The sequence below is a fragment of the Micromesistius poutassou genome (assembly GCF_964030765.1).
Source record: "Micromesistius poutassou genome assembly, chromosome: 5".
In the NCBI taxonomy this organism is placed as follows: domain Eukaryota; kingdom Metazoa; phylum Chordata; class Actinopteri; order Gadiformes; family Gadidae; genus Micromesistius; species Micromesistius poutassou.
Genome location: NC_140275.1, coordinates 22413999 through 22421498, shown reverse-complemented (window position 1 = coordinate 22421498; position 7500 = coordinate 22413999). Strand labels below are relative to the sequence as shown.

Here is a 7500-nt window from a genome sequence, read left to right as displayed (position 1 = left end):
CTGTTCCAGAGACGGAGCCTCAGTTCTCTACTTAGTGTCGGCTGTTCACTGCCAACTCTGTCTGCATATAAACAACAGGGAGCCGTCCACCATCGGCACTGTGTTTTTTATGTGAACCGTGCATCAACATCCCCTATTTATAAACGTGACAGTAAGTCGCCCCCCGTCCCCCCTGAGAGGCGGTGCTTAACGGAGCCATCGCAGCCCTGTACATCCCTCACCCAGTGGTACCCCCCCCCCCCCACCACCCAGTGGTACCCCCCCCCCACCTCACCCAGTGGTACCCCCCCCCACCACCACCCAGTGGTACCCCCCCCCCCTCACCCAGTGGTACCCCCCCCCCCCACCACCCACTGGTACCTCCGCCCCCCTCACCCACTGGTACCTCCGCCCCCCTCACCCACTGGTACCTCCCCCCCCCCCTCACCCACTGGTACCTCCCCCCCCCCCCCCCCCCCCTCCCCTCCCCTCACTCACTGCTCTGCTACCTCGCTCCCACCTGCAATTGACTCTGTCGCTCTCCCTCTGTGAGTTGACTAATGCACCGCAAACATAGAAAAAACTAAAGGATATATGCACTTATTTATTTATCTATGAAACACAAGTCAGTGCCAGGCGGGTAAGATTGAATATGGTGTTGCTCCTGCGTCCTGCAGCCTGGCCCCGGGCCCAGACTGAAACTCACCCTGGCTGTGACACTTTCAATATGAAGGTAATTTCCTTGTACAAGCCATCTAGAGTAGAGCTGTTTAAACACAATCAATAACAACACAGGGGAAAATGGAGAGCGCTAATTTAATCGGATGCAATTCAGCCACTTACGGTCGTGGGGTGGGATCTATGTGTGTTCATTGTGAGGGCGAGCGGTTTCATCTGCACAGGTTAATACAGCATATCAGCTTGTGTTTGCATGTTTAATTAGCCAGCAGCACATGTCTGCCTTAATGACTGTGTGTGTGTATGTGTGTGTGTATATTTGTATGTGTTTGTGTGTCTGTGTGTGCGTGTGTGTGTGTGTGTGTGTGTGTGTGTGTGTGTGTGTGTGTGTGCGTGTGTGTGTGTGTGTGTGTGTGTGTGTGTGTGCGTGTGTGTGTGTGTGTGTGTGTGTGTGTGTCTGTGTGTGTGTGTGCATTAAATACAAGGGCCCAGGGAATGAGTAAAATAGTTGTGTGGTTACATTAAGCAATGTAAGAGAAACCGAGATTGCTTTCAGGTCACACACACACACACACACACTCTTGAGAGTGCAATCTTCTGGGTACAGCAGAATATTGGCAAAAGATTCACACAGAATGAAACACTCAGCACTCTAGCTGGGTTTTGGTTGGGAGTCTGGATTAAACTCTTACTTCTAATAAAGTGAGATTAAGATCTTCTGGGAAGCAGTCCTGATTGGATAAGTGGTGACCAGAGATCTTGCAGTTGTTTTGGACTTGTGTGGCATGTTAAGATTTCAGTTATTTGGACCTTCTAAATGACGACATGCAGTATATTTCAGTTGTTTTGGACCTTTAAAATGGCACAAGGTATATTTCACCCTCGTCGAAATAGACAAGGACCTAGTGAAAGTGAAGTGAAAACCAAAACAAATGATAATATGGCAATTAGGCTTGTAGAGTTGTTTTGGACCTTCTTAATGACATGGGATGTATTTCAGATGTTTTGGACCTTCTAAATGACATGGGGTACATTTCAAATGTTTTGGACCTTCTAAATGACATGGGTTATATATTACCCTTGTCCAAATAGAGAATGACCTGTCCAGGACCTGGCTAATTAAAAACAAATGAGAATATATCACCTAGCCTCTTTCGTTTAGCATTTTCACTGTCACTAATCTTTTCAGTTCAAGTTCAGAACGCCCTGATCTTCTCAAAGATCAAAACAACTTCATTGGCACTAAAGCACATTTAGACGGTAGATGTAGATGGTTGTACAGTGACATTATTTCATGTGAACACAATTTAAAAACAATTGGCGTTGTGACTACAGCTAATGTATAAAAGGAAAGACAAGTTTAATAATATTGTTTGATGTATTCATTATATTTGCAATGTATGTTTACCCATTAATAGATTTCCACGGCATTAAATCTCCAGCGCCGTGGCTCCCAACCAGTTTGCCTTGAGGCAGGACTCAGTGTACCGTGAAATGTCGTGGGGTTTCGGACATACCACTGACATGCATTCCTCTTCTCCTGAAATTGGTTACTATTATAAGGGGTCCCATTTGTGACTTGCTTTATTGATAATTGTTACATTTGTATGCAAGTTCTTGCTCAACTTCAATACATACAATTAGTTGCAGTGTATAAGCCAAAGCATGTTTACAATATGGACGAGGGCAGCCATTTTGAACCAATAAACGGAAACAACCCATATATGGTCATATTGTTGAGCCAGAGGAACTTCTGGGCGGGGCTTACAAACACTCCTTTATTATTGTTGCTTTTAGAGTTCTGGTCAAACCTGTGCACTTTCCCACACAAGGAAAACATTTAGCGATAAACATACACCAGTGCGTTAACTGAAATTCAAACCCCACAAAGACACGATACCAGTGACGATTTCTCTAAGACTGCAAGGGAAGCTCAGCTTACCCTAAAATTTCAAAAATTAAATGGTCAAATATATACTGTTGTGTTAACATTTCATTGCCTAAAAATGCGTTAGAACACGTCCATCTCGAAGACGAGGTCGTTCAGAATCAGCTGCTTATCACAGGTCGACTGACTGGATGTCCTTCTCATACACTCCCGTAGCGTCACAGTGCGTTTGCCTGTTGAAGCTCAGCGTCCATCCACTTCAATGGGGCTGCATAGAACAGCTTTATTAGTGTGTTGAAAGTCGAGGGTCATTGCATAATGCTGCGATTATGTGCCTCCCACGGACGCTCAGCGTCTCTGGGGGTGAATGGAGGAGTGGGCTGGCCTGGACGCTGCGCTTATGCGTGATTATTGGAGGGTCTGCGAAAGACTGAGTTGCCATTTGATTGACAGCTATTTCAAACTATAAAATGTCGCCGGAGCTCTCTTCAGTCCTCAGTCCCATCGCGGATTTTGCAAGTGAGTCGAAAGACAAACTGCAACCTATTTCTTTATATTTGCTTGGCGAAATTGCTAGACAATTTTCATCGTACATTTCATACACTTATACACACAATTCTTTGCTTCGGTTTAACATAATCCCCACACTTCTTGTTCAAGTTTAATATTGTTTTGGTAGTTGGCCATCACTTTGATTCAGGGAGCCTGAGGTCTGAACTTCAAGTCGTGTATTCAGATCGGGACTTGCAGGGTGACAGGGGAAAGCTGTGTGATTTCTTGGTGTTCCTTAAAGACATGGAGTTGGACAGTGCAATGCCTCAGCTTTACAAACTGTTCTCATTAGTGGCAACAATTGGAGCTACATCTGCAGGTGTAGAAAGGAGCTTCTCCCGTTTAAAGCAGCTCAAGTCCTACACCCGTAACACAATGGACCAAGGCCGTTTAAGCAGCCTAGCTCTGCTGGCCATTGAGAGGACACTGGTCAAGTCACTGGCAAAGACAGCTAGTTGGTATGTCAGAGCATTTCCTTGAAAAGGAACAGAGAGGATAATTTACATATACATAAAGTGACAATTTATATGATGTAGGCCGAAAATGAGCTTCCCCTCTTTGAAAGACCAGCAGCCGCCACTGTACGATACCCATGTCAAGATGTATGAAAATGTTTTTGGAGTAAAGCTTTAAGCTGTGGTTGGCTGTCTCTGGCAGCGTCGTGGTCTCTGCTCCGCCCGATTGCTCCTCCCCGGGTCTTACCAGATGACATGATATTTTGGTCTTTTCCGTCGGACACCAAGACACAAACATGTCACTTCTTGGCCTGGAGACTGGCAGCATTACAAGTATGACCCCAGATTATTCATGCCGTCCTAACTGTCATTTTGCTATTATTATTACTATTGTTAGCTGTTTTTCGTTAGTCAGAGAGTGTTTAATATTTCTTCAATGGTCTCCCCAGGATTTAGTTTTCCTCCCACAAGTCAGTTGCGCTTGGAGACGTGAGACGGCCTCGGTTTAGATATATTCAGGGAAGAGAACACAATGGGAAGGTCTTTTTTTTCCTTCTTTTTAATAACGTTCACCGATAACCAACTCTGTGTTATGTAAACTCCAAAGTTTACAAGGTCAAATAGGCACGAAAATACAAACAATTCTGACATGCTGGGCTGCAACAGCTATGCAAAGTAGGTTACTAAGTCTGTGGGTTAAGTCACTGCTAAGTCCTTAGTAACCATTCGTTAGTTTCCAACTAGCAGTTTACTTATTTTGTATAGCAATGCATAAGTTGAACCTAAGATGTATTTAGTTGTATTTAGTCAACATGACGACGTAACCAAGATGTAACAAATCAACATCAAGCTACACTGTTACCCATGTTGTGCTTGAGAAGGCCAGAGAGGAGGACATCCGTTCACCTGGGCATGTTGAGTTAAACCGGCGCAGTATCCAGACTAGCAACCGGCATTACTACGAGGATCTGTCCATCAAAGGGAGGTTGTTGGGGGCGGGGGCGGGGCAGACAGAGCGATGAGGGGCCAGGGAGCTTGTGTGCGTGCGTGCGTGCGTGCGTGCGTGCGTGCGTGCATGTGCGTGCGTGTGTGTGTGATTGACTGCTACCAACCCTCTGCTCAAGTCTTTTGATGCCTGATCTGACAGCTTCACTTTCTAGTTGGGATTCACACAGAGAGACGGGGAGACACACACACACACACACACACACACACACACACAACCCCCCCCCCCCCCCCCCCCCCCCCCCCACACACACACACACACACACACACACACATACACACAAACACGTACAGATTTAACAGACAACTGTCCGACTGCATCATTGGTTGACACCTCATTTGACAGGCATTTTTGCTGGCTCACGCAGACACACACACAGACAGAGAGACACACACAAACACACACACTGTCTCACAGAGCTGGGTACGATTACAGGTCACACAAACAAGAGCACATTCAGAAAGGACGTCTTTTGAAAAAAACAACAACATTGCATACATGCACACACCCACACACACACTCACACACACGCACACACACACACACACACACACACACACACACACACACACACACGCACACACCGCTGTGTGGTTGACAGCGGTTGGCCTGGTCTGTGTCTGCAGTCACTAGTCAGTGTGACAGCTGTGAAGTGCAGTTCAATAGGGGGGGGTGTGTGTGTGTGTGTGTGTGTGCGTGTGTGTGTGTGTGTGTGTGTGTGTGTGTGTCACGCCATAGAACAGGGTTAAAGACCCTCTGAACGGCACCGCTGGGACCAGACAGCAGCTCCTACGACTCCCCTCCCCAAGTACACTTCAAACCCTCTGCTAGCGAACAGGACGGTTTGTGGCCCCAACAGAACAGGGCGTGAGGCGGTGGGGAGCCGGCCCGGCCCGGACAATAAGCCTGTTGTTACGGACCTACAGGACAGCTTAACCCTCGTCCACCGCACTCCCCGTTACACTCAGCGCCTACACTATCGGCCCACAATGCCTTGTTCCCCTTTCCATACGGCCTCTCGGAGACCCAATCGAAGCATGGGCTCTTGTTAAATTGGGTTTCTGCCGCTCTGGCCCCCAACAAAGCTTTATTCAAGCAAACACAGATCTGGGAGAAAGCTGCCTTTTAGCAGCTCTGCAGACAGCATCAGCACTCCTCAGTTTATTACCTTTTCGCTGAGTGTTGCCTGCAGTAAAACTTTAGCTGAAAAAGACTGCTGAAGTTAATTACAAGGGGCTATAAACATGATAAATGCAATATTTTGATTAGATGGAAAACATAAATATTGAATAAAATTAAATACCATCAAATATAAGTTATTCAACATAAATAAGTTGTTATCAAACACACTTTTTTTTTAAGGACAATTCTGATTAAATTGAAGTACAAATACAGTAAATGTGGAATCAAACACAAGCACATTGGACTGGGTGAGGAGTCCCATGTGCTCTCCTCCATGGTCTGTTCCGATCCTATTCCGTCAGGTGGTGATAACAGCTGTCCACACTCCCAGATGGGATCTCGATCGCAGGATCAGTTGTGCCAAGTCTCGTTAGGGGGCTGGTCTGGTGGTCTGGTCTGATCTCAGCGTAGAGTGGAGACAATTAGGACCCCCCTATCTGACCAGATGTGTAAATACCGCATACCATACACCCCCGAATTGTGGTTGGCGGGAGGGAGAGCGGGTTGACTTGTAACCGGAAGGTTGCTAGTTTGATTCCCAGTCGTCCCTGAGCAAGGCACCTCACCCTGACTGCTTCCGACGAGCTGGCTGTAGCCTTACTGGGTTGACCACGCCGTCGGTGTGTGAATGTGTGTATGAACCGTGGTAAGTCGCTTTGGATAAAAGGCCCTAAAATCGAACTGTAAAAAAGCATGCGTCTCTGTGATGCGACCGAGAACATGAAGCAAACTGCAACGCCACATATGAACGCAACGCCACATGTTCATGTTCAATCAGCGGCAAGAGGCCTAAGAGTGCCAGGTCTCGTGTCAGGCGAGTTTCCGATCGCTTCCAACGGGTTCTGCCACAGATAGGAACAGGTTGAGGTTGGATGGATAACCTCTCAACTCAACAATCAATGAGGCTCAACAACTCCTTGTTGTTGAAACTATTCAGCCATGAATGTGGGATCGGTGTTTGGACAGCGTTTAGCTTCTCTGTGGCTAATAGCTACCTACATGACAACCATGTCGCACTCGGGCCAGTAAACACCGAATTAACCCCGGAAATGAAGTAAGACGTTTACCAGTCAACAAACACTTTGTCTGTGACCAATAAGCAACATGTGGTAGATCATTAGGCGGGAGCACACAACCTAATGGACACGTAACATCTAGCGGTGTTTATAGCTGCAGAGATTACAAGATAGCGCCCTGAAACGCAGACACACAACCCAGGTACACACATACACGCTCACACACTAATACACATATACACGCACATACACGCACACACACACATTTTGTCTCAGTGTCTCTGGGGTTAGCTTGGTAATTGGGTCTTGTGTACATTTCTTTACGCAGGTCGTCAGTAATTAAATTTGACAAAGAGGGAGACAAAGCAAGCCTCTGCATGTGTGTGTGTGTGCGCGCGTGTGTGTGTGTGAGAGAGAGAGGAAGCAGGGGAAAGAGACAAAGCAGATTAGGAATTGATCACTGTTCCATCTAATGAACTGGCACTGGAGTTTCACACGGCAGAACGTGACCATACACACGTGATGCACACCTCGCAAGTGTCCTTGGAACAGGAGGCTGTGTGTGCGTGTGTGTGTGTACGTGCATGTGTGCGTGCGTGTATGTGTATGTGTGTATGTGTATGTGTATGTTTACGTGTGTGTGTGTGTGTGTGTGTGTGTGTGTGTGTGTGCGTGTGTGTGTGTGTGTGTGTGTGTGTGTGTGTTTGTGTGTGTGTGTGTGGCGTTGTTGAAACAATTTCCTCC

At 46.7% G+C, this 7500-nt stretch overlaps 1 protein-coding gene across 1 annotated transcript in view; it reads left to right on the top strand.

Moving 5' to 3' along the window:
• LOC311343384 (transmembrane protein 132C-like) overlaps nucleotides 1-7500 on the top strand; it is a gene marked incomplete at both ends in the record, with an annotated part of 105225 nt that overhangs the window by 60527 nt on the left and 37198 nt on the right. The gene's annotated exons all lie outside the window — the stretch shown is intronic.